Here is a 12,586-nt window from a genome sequence, read left to right on the forward strand (position 1 = left end):
AAAAGAGAAAAAGTATGCCGTGGTGGCTCAGTGGTTAGCACTGCTGCCTCACAATGTCAGGGACTCGGGTTTGATTCCAATTTCGGGCGACTGTCTATGTGGAGTTTGCACATACACCCTGTCTCTGCATGGGTTTCCTCCTAAGATGTGCAGGTTAGATGGATAGGCCATGTTAAATTGCCCGTAGTGTCCAGGGGTGTGCAGGCTAGGTGGATTAGCCCTGGGGAATGCATGGTTACAGTGATAGGGTAAGGGTGTGAGTCTGGGTGGGATGCTTTTTGGAGGGTCAGTGTGAACTTGAAGGGCCAAATGGTCTGTTTCTACACTGTAGGGATTCTCTGATTAACTTGTAAATTCTACAAGAACCAAGCCCAATTTGTATAACCTCTCCTCATAACTTAACCTCTGAAGCCTACTTCTCACTTTTGTAAACCTATGCTATATTCCCTCCAAGGTCAATATACCTTCCCTAAGGTGTGGTGCACAGTTCTTTTCACGGTACTTCAAGCAGAATCTATCATGAGTTTTGCAAAACTGCAGCAAAACCTCTGCATCCTTGTACTCTAGTCCTCTTAAGATAAAGGCCAGCTTTCCATTAGATTTCTTGATTATTTTCTGCATCTGTTCATGACATTTAAGGATCTATACACCTGAACATGTTGCAGCTGTACAGGACATTGGTTAGGCCACTGTTGGAATATTGCACGCAATTCTGGTCTCCTTCCTATCAGAAAGAGGTGAAATTTGAAAGGGTTCAGAAAAGATTTACAAGGATGTTGCTAGGGTTGGAGGATTTGAGTTATTGAGAGAGGTTGAATAGGCTAGGGCTGTTTTCCCTGGAGCATTGGAGACTGAGGGGTGACCCCATAGAAAATCATGAGGGGTATGGATAGGATAAATAAACAAAGTCTTTTTTCTGGAGTCCAGAACTAGAGGGTATAGGTTTAGGGTGAGAGGGGAAAGATATAAAAGAGATCTAAGGGACAACTTTTACACACAGAAGGCGGTACATGTATGGAATGAACTGCCAGAGGAAGTGGTGGAGACTAGTACAATTGCAACATTTAAAAGACATCTGGATGGGTATATGAATAGGAAGGGTTTGGAGGAATACGGGCTGGGTGCTGGCAGGTGGAACTAGATTGGGTCAGCATGGACAAGTTGGACAGTAGGGTCTGTTTCCATACTGTACATCTGTATGACTCTATGACTCTAAGTCACTTTAGACATCAGTTGTATTTAACTTGATACAATCTAGAAAGTACCCTGATCTACCCTTTTTCAGTCCAAGATCGATAACGCTTACTTACATCCAGATAACAAACAATAAAGCATAACATCAAATACACTCATAATATATATGAAATCTGAACCAAAAGGAGTATATCTAGTGTAAATAGGATGAATAAAGGATGAAAGTCATTGAGGTTTTAGATTTTGACTTAAGATGAAGGTTGTTCAATTAAAGTCTGGTATCTTTCCAATCCATGTATCATTCTCTCTATACTGTTCAAGTGCTGCCGCTAAACTATAATTCTTTGTATATTTCCATGCCATTGTTTTCTTGCAAGCTGGATATTCTGCAGGCAACCTTTCATGCCTAAGATGTGCTATTCATCAGGCACTAGCAGATTGAAACAAGAGATGTTTGCATTTTTACACCTTACTCAGTTGACTGATTTATATGTCTTTATATAAAATAATAATTTCAGATCAGACAGTCTTGACTACTACACATCAATCACCTGAACTTGCCTCAATCTATGGTCAGACAATTCTGCTGCCATTTTAGATAACTGCTTCTCCTTTTATTACATGAAAGCTATCTGGTTTGAAAACTAAATGATGAAACTTGAAAATCAATGGCCCACATTTCACTACACTAACTCCAACTTAATGGGTAGTAACTGGGATTTGTTTTCAAAATTAAACTTCGCCTCCAAAATTACTTTATTAGCAGGTTTTGTAATCACATTGTGGTAACTTTATTTCCATAAAACCAATGATAAATATGGAGCGTAGAATGAAGAAGATTTGTACAATAACAAGTCACAAAACCTCATCAAGACATTAAGTGAAGTTAATATAACTGCAAGTTGTTAACAAGCAATAAATATTACAGTTGAATCAGCCTTGTTTTTAAAACTGTACACACACCAATTCACTATAATAACAATTATTCCTTCTAATAATAAAGGAAAAATATCCAAACATATATGCAAAATTTAAGTGTCTTACAGGAATGATATTCATATTATAATGAATACTTGGTTCAGACTGGATGGAAATTAGTTAATTATTTTACTTGGTTACCACTTGTTGAAAATGACCAAATTTGAACCGATGGATTATATTATAACCTTGATTCTAATCCCTGGAAATGTTTTTTTTAAAATAATCATTGAATAAAATTAAATACTGTTTAATTCTAGTAACTGATAGAAAAGTTCATTAAATTTATAATAGGATGGGATGTTTGTTTATATAACATCTATTAAAAATATTTTGACATAAAATTCTCATTTTAAAGCTTTAAATACAGTAGTCAATGCCTTTTCCAAATTGATATATACTTTTCTGTTACATAATATCATTCAAAAAACCTTTTTTTTGAACATTGCTATTGGTAATGAGCAGTTACCTTTTTGAAATGTGATTTATTAGAAATGAAATTACTATATAAACAATTGCATTAAATTCTAAAGCAGAAATATTTAAGTGCCTCAAAACATAAGCGAAAATACAATATTTTATTATGCTCAGTAATCAGTGTTTTTGTAAATTAAAAATCAATTCAAAAGCACTCCAAGTGGATTAGAAGACAAAAAGATAAAGGAGCATAAATTGGCCAATCTGGGTGGCACAGTGCACAGTGGTTAGCACTGCTGCCTCACAGCGCCAGAGACCCGGGTTCAATTCCCGCCTCAGGCAACTGACTGTGTGGAGTTTACACATTCTCCCCGTGTCTGCGTGGGTTTCCTCCCACAGCCCAAAATGTGCAGGTTAGGTGAATTGGCTGTGTTAAATTGCCCGTAGTGTTAGGTGAAGGGATAAACATAGGGGAATGGGTCTGGCTGGGTTGCTCTTCGGAGGGTCGGTATGGACTTGTTGGGCCGAAGGGCCTGTTTTCGCACTGTGAGTAATCTAATCTAAGAGTCTGTTCCTCTATTCAATTTGATCTGATAATCTGCAACTCTGCTTTTTTCCTCATAATCCTTGTTTCCCTTACTGATTAAAAATGCTTTCATTTCAGCCTTAAATATATTTAATAACACAGGCTCCAGAGCCCTCTGTAGTAAAAAATTCCACAGAGTCACTACCATCTCAGGGAAGAAATTCCTCCTCATTTGTCTTAAATAGGCGAACCCTTATTCAGAGTCATGGTCTCTGGTCCTAGACTCTTCCACAAGGAGAAATAACTTTTCTGCAGCTACCCTGTCAACTTCTCGAAGAATTTTTGTACATTTCAATAATGTCCCCTCTCATTCTTCTAAATATATGTAAGACATGATATTGTACTTGGCTTTTGTTCACAGTTGCTACAGAAACCATCTGATGGGATTTTTCTGCTTGAAATCTCTGGATTACTGATCATATGTTGGTATCTGTAGGGTCAATGTGTCTAAAACACCGATGAAACTGTCGAAAAATTGAAATGACAAAACTTGGAAATAGCATGCGAACGATTCCTTGATCAATGAAAAAATGCTGCAGATATTGGAATTTTTAATACTTAGCATACGAAATATAATTTCCAACAATGTGTTCAAAACCAAATCATGGCATACTTTTAAACACTAAGAATGAATTATTTGCCAATGACTTCCTGTAAGATACAAGTAGAGAACTCATACAAATATGTAGCTTGTCAGTACATCATGTGCATTCTCAGTCTGCAATGTCTGCAAATATTCATGCAGCTAAATAAAGTCTAACTCTATTCATACTTTTAAAAATATTTTAAACATAGTAAGGGGATTCACCCCTTCGTGTACACTCTGCCATCCAATAATATGCCACCTAGTATGGTGACAAAACATCTGAAAACAAACCTTCTAGCTCAGTGAGCAAACTTACATCCAATATGATCACAGCTGATCATCCAACTCAGTACCCTGTTTCAGCTTAATCCCCATACCCTTTGATCCCATTAATAAGAACTATATCTAATTCCTTTTTGAAAACATTCAATTGCTTTTGTCTCAATCACTTTCTATGGCAGACAATTCCACAGGGTCACCAGTCTCTGCATGAAGAAATTTCTCCTCATCTCAGTCGGAAATGTCCTACCCCCAAATCCTTACACTGTGACCTCTGACTCTGAACTCCTCAGTCATCAAGAACATCTTTTTTTTGTTTATCCCATGTAGTCTTGTCAGAATTTCATGTGTTGTTTTATGATACACCCCCCCATTCTTCTAAACCCCACTGAATATAGTCCTAATCGATCCAGTCTCCTTTCATATGTCAGTCCTACCAACTCAGGAATCAGTCTGGTACACCTTCACTACATTCCCTCCATAACCAGAATATCTTTCCTCAGATAAGGACACCAAAACTGCAACAATACTCCAAATGTGATCTCACCAGGGCCCTGTACAATTGCAGCAATAGATTCCTGCTCCTGTCCCCAAATTTTTCACAACAAAAGCCGAAATAACTTTAAGCCTTCTTCACTGCTTTAGCACCTGCATGTTTATTCTCAGTAAGTAGCATATAAGGGCACCCAGGTCTCATTGCACCGACTCCTTTTCCCAAACCTATCACCATTCAGTTAACAATCTTTCTTTCTGTTTTTGCTACCAAAGTGCATAACGTCACAATTATCCACCTTATATTTCATCTGGCATTAAATTTCCCACTTACAAAACTTGTCTAAGTCACATTGAGGCATCTTGGCATCCTCACATTCCCCTCACTGTTCACTGTCCCACCCAGCTTTCTGTCATCTGCAAACTTGGAGACATTACACTTAGTTCCCTCATCTAAACCATGAATATATATTGTAAATAGCTAGGATTGAAACACTGATCGCTGACCCCATTAGTCATTGGCATCTAATCATTTCTAAATTTCCAAACATTTTGCGACTAATTCTAATTTCATTCAGTTCCTCTCTCTCATTAGATCCTGTGTTCTCCAACAGCTTGAGGACATTATTTGTGTTCTCCTTTGTAAAAACAGTACGAACATATGCTTTTAATTGATCTGTCATCCCTTTGTTCCCCATTATAATTTACAGTTCCCAGAATTGTCACTTAAATCTATATATTTACAGATGTAGTTTCCTATTTAATTTGAATAATTTAAAGTCAAATCGTTTAATTTTAGACTGTTAAGCTTGATATATAATGATTTTGAAATCTATTAAATTTCCATCTTTTATTGTTTAAAACTGAAAACACAAAGAATGCAATTTCCAAGCAAGGCCCCACATAGATTGTTCCCCTGTGCATCCCTGCAAGAGTTCATATATGTGGTGTCTAAGGCTGAGCTACCTTCAACTGTTTCACTGATGAAGCTTCCCTCCATCTTAAGGTCATAAATGGGAATGTTCACTGACAATAGTGTATTCAGTTGCAACTCCTTGGGTACTGAAACCTTCCAATTCCATATGCCGCAAGACATGGACAACATTCTGATTTGGGCCATTAAGTGGCAAGTTGGATTCATGCCACATAAGCAATAGGAAATGACCACCTCAATGGAAAATAATTAACCACCTCAATTAAACATCCATTTGCATTACCATTGTTGAATCCATCATTATTAACAGCCTGTCCACTATCTGAAGACATGCAGACAAGGAATGCTCTCCATTCATCTGGATGACTATGACTCCAAGACTTAAGAAGTTCTAAACAATTCAGGAGAGTGTCCTGTTTGATCAGCACCCTACGCTCAATCTTAAACATGCACTTTCTCCACCACAAGCGCAATGGCAGAATTTATTTATTCCACAATATGTATCACAGCAACTCACTAAACCTCCTTTGATGGACCCTTCAAAGCCTGAAAACACTTGCACCTTGAAGAGAAGCAGCAAATGCAGTTCGGTTTTCAGTCACACACCATCAGAACTACAGGCTGAACCTTACTTTTCTTTCTGAATTTGTTCAAGTTGCATCAATATTTTTGGAGGGTTCATCACTATGGGTCCAGTGAGATCTCTTGCTGTATCTTACCAAATCTGCATCATTAACTGCCCCATGCTATCTCTCACATCTGATATTCACCCTACCCAAACATGTCCATTCCCAGAACAACACACCACTCAGTGGATATCCCAGACTTCACTAGCATGCTTTGCGACCATGCCAACTTCAAATCCAGACAAGCAAAGATAGTGTGGAGTTGTTCGCGTACCTGACATGGTAAACATGGTAGAATTTGGTGTCCTGCTTTGTGGGCATGATCCTGGAGATCCTGCTCAATGTGATGATACAGACATAGGATGCTCTCTTCCTCCAGGACCAGAGTGGAGGCCATAACACCACGCAATGCCAACTGGTTCAAGATTGCCTCTTGGGTTAAAGTAGTCTCAACCATCTGGAGGAATGCATAGCACTGTATGAGGAAGCTCAATGACCTTTTCCCTTCTACCAGGATAAGCTCCACTTCCTTCTCTCTACTACCTCACATTCACTCTACCTTTGCTGCTGTCACCATTTCTCACCAAGGATCCATGTTCTAACACTCTCACTACTGCCTGCAACATCTTCCTCACTCACTCTCACTCATCCCAACCCTTGACACCACTAACCCTACATTACCACTGTACAGCTTACTCAATCACGTTGGACACCTCCCAACCTGTACCAATTGTAATAGCTGTGCCACCCACTTTCATCTGCTGTAATACCCACCTCTCTCATTCCCTAAGGAAAACAGACCACAAAGAATCTGAAAAACTCAAAATAAGTGGTGTGTTGGATTCAGCTGGATCCTCCTTATGAATTGTTAGAGCTGTAGCCACCCACGTAAAAGGGGAGTACTCAATCACATTAGGGAGTCTGGAGGTGATTTACTCACCACAGTATCCCTTGCCTCTGACCTGCTCTTGTAACCATTGTGTTCATGTAGTGAGTCCAATTGAGTTTCTGATCAATGGCAATCCGAGATATGTTGACAGCAGGGATTCAGTGATGGTAACACCGAATGTCAAGGAGCGGTGATTAGATTGTCTCTTACTTAAGATGGTCTTTGCCTGGCATTTGTGTGGTGCGACTGTTACCTGGCACTTGTCAGCCCAATCTTGGATGTTGTCTAGATCTTGTTGCATTGGAACACGTACAGCTTCAGTATCTGAGGAGTTGTGAATGGTGTTAAATATTGTTCAATCATCAGCGAACATTCCCACTTCAAAATTTGCCTTGATGGTTCTCAGACGTTGGCACATGTTGGATGACCAATGTCCTTGGACATGGGGTGCATGTGGGTGGTTGCCAAGGAGTGTGCCCTGAAATATTGGTGCCCTATTTCCAACTTGGAGATCATTTGGAGCGGTTAGTGAGCTGAATCCACTAGGTTTTTGTTCTGGCTTCCTTTTCAAGTTTTCCCACATGGAGCTTCTTTGGAGAGTTTGGGAAGATGGGAAACTGCATGTTACTGAGGTTAGTTTGGATGTTAACAAGGCATTTACCAAGTAATAATCCCTGTGATTTAGCAACTCACTGCTGCGAAGCGAAATCTCACCACACTACTTATGAGAAGCATAAAAGATGGCCAAGGTCAGAGGTCAAAGTTATAGTCCAATAGGTTTATTTGAAATCACAAGCTTTCGAAGTGTTCATCAAGTGAAGTGGCGTGAGTTACTCCTGTGGTTGTTCGATCATGCCTATCACCTGATTCTGCCACACATCTCACTATCACCCATGTCACCCAGGCTTTTATAACATTCCACTCAATATTTCCACAAAGGTCTTGGCACTCCCCGGCTCACCACATCGTCTCAAGAACAAGAAGGAACAGGCAACTGTTGTTGGTCTTGCAAGTGTCTCTAGCATACCATGAAAGAATAAAAAAATCCTTCAATAATGCATTGCAGTGACACGCTGCATTATATTTCATGTCCATGAGTGAAAAGAACAACAGATAAACCAGAAAGGTAGGTGTGGAATTGACTTGTCCTTTTGATCCATAACCAGTAATTTAGTTCAGCTTACAGCTAAATGACCTTGACTTACACTGTTCAATTTCTGCCTAGTTAGAATGTTAACTGTCTTGTTTAGGAGAGTGATTTTATGTTTGAACACATGCAGATGTGGAGTTATCTCCCAAAAGATGGAAATTGATGTGGGCAAAAAGTAATCAACAGAATTAGAAATTAGGTGGTTGTATCATGGACAATTAATCAGATTCTGTCCATTTCAATAGTAGCTGTTTGTTATTTTCATCAGAGTGAAGAAAAAAACTCTTATCTGGGATTTTTTTGGGCCACAGTGATACTGACCACCAGTCAGAAAGTTAGGAGCAAATTTGCATCAGTGAGCCATGGCAGCCATGACTGAAGTTTATGGTCCTCAGGAGGTATGCTGCCTGTAGTCACAGCTTCTCCCCCACCAAGCTAGATTCCCCACTCTCCAAGGATTGCTGACCAATCAAAACGGAGCGGTAGCAAAACATTATTAAACCTTGCATGCAAGCATCTAGCCATAAAACGAGATATAAGATAACGTTTTCGGATTACACTTCAAGTACTTATTAGTATCGGCTTAATGGTGCATTTATAATTGCAAAAGCAAACTGTTATTAGCCTGTAAACTTTATACCAAAATCACTATGAATGGGAAACAGTGCCACATAAACTTGTGAAATATATTTTTCCATTTGATGTATTAAAATCATCAGCTGTTATCAATTTATATGTCACCGTTCTTTGTTTAGAAAGATGTCGTCATTAACACTTTTGACGTCATTTAAATAAAGTAATTCTTCTTGAAAATTTTATTAAACCTGATCCTGATCCCGAACCTAACTCATGATAAGTTGGAGCTGTATCTAGTTTCTCACTTTACTTGTGGGTCACACATCTACCTCTGAATTATTTAATTTCAGAGCAACAATCAAATAATAGAATTTGCACGTTACTCAACAGATGAGTGCGATTATAACAATGAGTAACAATGAAGAAAAATGTGTAGAGATTAGGTGTAATTTCCTCAAGATAAAAGGTCAAGTTTCATCACTTCAGTTTGTTTTTAATACAAAATATCTGACATGACAATTACCCTGTTCAAATTTACATTGAGAACAAGTATTATATTCGGAGTATGATGGAATGCTTTACCAATAGAAAAGGTGTAATTGGCATTTCCATTCCATCAGCAAGAGAAATCAGAGTACTGTAAAATGGAATCTTTTCTAATGGAGCTTGAATGGTGCTGTCAGATCAGAAGTCTTTTTTTTAAACTGCACAGTGTCTTCATCTCCAGTAGATTGTATTACAAATTTCTACATTGTGTAAAAATACTAAAATGTTTATAATATTTAGATTTAAGGTTAGATTATTTTTCAAACTTTTGAACTTTTATATTTTTCTCTTGATTTTTATTCCTATAACTCATGTATTTTTGCATTCCACTACTATGTCCTATTTTCTGGCCTTAAGATTTGCATTAACTACCTGATCTCTAAGTGTCACTATCTCAGTTTGAAAATTATCACAACAGAAAATTGATAAACATCCCTTATCCTCAAAAGGAACTCAGTGCCTGATTGAGAAATTAGGAATAGAAGTTTATAAAATAATGAGAGATATAGGTAGAGTTAACAATAGTTGTCTTTTCCCTAGGATCAGGGATTTCAAGACTAGGGGGCACATTTTTTAAGGTAGGAGGAGAGAGCTTTAAAAAAGACATGTGGGCCAATTTTCTACACAGAAAGCAGTTTGTATGTGGAATGAACTTCCTGAGGAAGTGGTGGATGTGGGTACAATTACTGCATAACATTTGAAAGAAATTTGGATAGATTCATGAATAGGAAAGATTTAGAGGGAAATGGGTTTAGAGGATTATGTTTGGCATGGACTGAAGGATCTGTTTCCATGCTGTATGACTCTATGAGGGGTTCTCAAACAGAGCCAAACACTCCACTTGCAATTGACCCACCCTTCTCCATGATGCCACCTCACTGAGGTGCTGTGTTTAATACAGTTCCTAGCCTCTGGTTACTTGACATCTCTAGAAGGGGTAGAAATTGTGTCCCGGGTGTCCATGATCTGTAGGAAGCACCTGTAACTAGCCTCTCGATTGGTCAAGTGGAAAGGAGATGAAATCAAGGAAGCACTTGACCAAGTGTAGCATCAAGGAACCTGAGCAAAACTGGAGTCAATGGGAATCGAGGTAAATCTCTCCCCTGCTTAAAGTCACACCTGGCACAAAGGAAGACGGTTATAGTTGTTGGAAGTTAATCATCTCAGCCAATCGATATCACTGTCAGAATTTTTCAGAATAGTGTCCCAAGGTCCAACAATCCTCAGCTCCCCCTTCAATAACCATCACTCCTTCATGAGGTGAAAGTTGGGATGCTTGCTGATTCTTGCACCAGGTTCCACAGAATTTACAACTCATCAGATATTGATTCTGCACATTCAGACTTGAACTGACAGATGGTAAGTATCACTTGTGTCATAAAAGTACTGGGTAATATTCATCTTCAATAAGAGATAATCTCACCATCATCCCTGAACTTTCAATAGTATTACCTTTGCTAAAACAATATCCTATGGGTTATTATTGACCAATATCTGAATTAGGTTTAGACAAGCCAAATAAATTTCTGTGAGGAGAAAGTGAGAACTGCAGATGCTAGAGATCAGAGTCGCAGAGTGTGGTGCTGGAAAAGCACAGCAGGTCAGGCAGCATCTGAGGAGCAGAAGAGTCTATGTTTCAAGCATAAGCTTTTCATCAGGAATGAGGGGGTGGCTCAAGGGGACTTAGAGACAAATGGGATGGGGATTAGGGCTGGGGAAAAGGTAGCTGGAAATGTGATAGGTAGATGAAAGGGGGGTTGATAGTGATAGGTCAGAGAGCCAGTAGAGTGGATAGATAGAAAGGAAGATGGGCAGGTAGGACGGGTCATGAGGGCGGTGCTGTTGGAAGGTTGGATCTGGGATAAGGTGTAAGAAGGGGAAATGAGGAAACTGGTGAAATCCACATTGATCCCGTGTGGTTGGAGGGTCCCAAGGCGGACAATGAGGCGTTCTTCTTCCAGGCACTGAGTGGCTAGAGTTTTGGCAGTGGAGGATGTCCAGGACTTGCATGTCTTTGGCAGAGTGGGAGGGGGAGTTAAAGTGTCCAGACAAAGGGCAAGGGTTTGCTTAGTGCGTGTGTCCCACAGATGTCCCCTACATTGGCGAGACAGGGCGCCAACTTGTCAAACAGCAATTATTTCACGCAAGAGGGTGGTGCATGTATGGAATGAGCTGCTAGAGGAAATGGTGGAGGTTGGTACAATTGCAACATTTAAAAGGTATTTGGATGGGTATATGAATAGGAAGGGTTTGGAGGGATATGGGCCGGGTGCTGGCAGGTGGGACTAGATTGGGTTGGGATATGTGGTTAGCATGGGTGGGTTGGATCGAAGGGTCTGTTTCCATGCTGTACATCTCTATGACTCTATGACTCTATTTCAGAGAACTTCTCTGGGACACACACACTAAGCAACCCCATCACCCTGTAGTTGAACACTTTAACTCTCCCTCCCACTTCACCAAGGAACATGAACTCAGAATAAGGGACATTTAAGATTGAAATGAGGAAGAATTTCTTCTGGGCCTCTTCTACCGCCAAACTGTAGCCACCCGACACTGGAGAAAGAACGACTCATCGTCTGCCTTGGGACCCTCCTACCACACTAGTGGATTTCACTAGTTTCTTCATTTTTCCTCCTCCCACCTTATCCCAGATCCAACCTTCCAACTTGACACTGCCCTCTTGAACTGTCCGACCTGTCCATCTTCCTTCCCATTTATCCACTCAACACTCCTCTCTGACTTATCACCTTCACCGACCTATCACATTCCCAGCACCCTTCCTTCCCCCCCCCCCCCCCAACCCATCCTCCCATTTATCTCTCAGCCCCCTTGGGCCACCCCCTCATTCTTGTCGAAGAGGTTATGCTTGAAATGTTGACTCTCCTGCTCCTCGGATGCTGCCAGACTGGCTGTTCTTTTCCAGCACCACACTCTTCAAAATAAATTTCTGTGGCTACAAAAGTAGGATGGAGCCTAGGAACACTCCAACAAACAATCCACCTCCTAATTCCCCAAAGCTGTCCACCATCTACAAAGCACAAAGTCAGGAATGTAATGGGATACCCTCCACTTGCCTGAATGATTGCAGCTCCAACAACACAAGAAACTACCTTTAGAGAATTCAAAACATTACATTCATCCTCTGAGAGAAGAAATTCTTCCTCATTTCAATCTGAAATGTCCCTTATTCTGAGTTCATGTTCCTTGTTGCAGACTCACAAACCATGTTTCCTACATATAAAATTCCTACTCAGTATGATAGGGTCTAACTTTCAATTAGATCACCTCTCATTCTTCAAAGCCTAATAAAAACAGATTTTCCTGAATCGG

General features: G+C 39.8%; 1 protein-coding gene across 1 annotated transcript in view; it reads right to left on the reverse strand.

Moving 5' to 3' along the window:
- Positions 1-12,586, reverse strand: part of LOC122545235 (synaptotagmin-like protein 2) — a 206,429-nt gene that overhangs the window by 72,132 nt on the left and 121,711 nt on the right. The window lies entirely within an intron of this gene.

Source organism: Chiloscyllium plagiosum, unplaced genomic scaffold (assembly GCF_037043375.1).
Source record: "Chiloscyllium plagiosum isolate Xiang-an unplaced genomic scaffold, Cpla_swu_hap1 HiC_scaffold_3, whole genome shotgun sequence".
NCBI lineage: Eukaryota > Metazoa > Chordata > Chondrichthyes > Orectolobiformes > Hemiscylliidae > Chiloscyllium > Chiloscyllium plagiosum.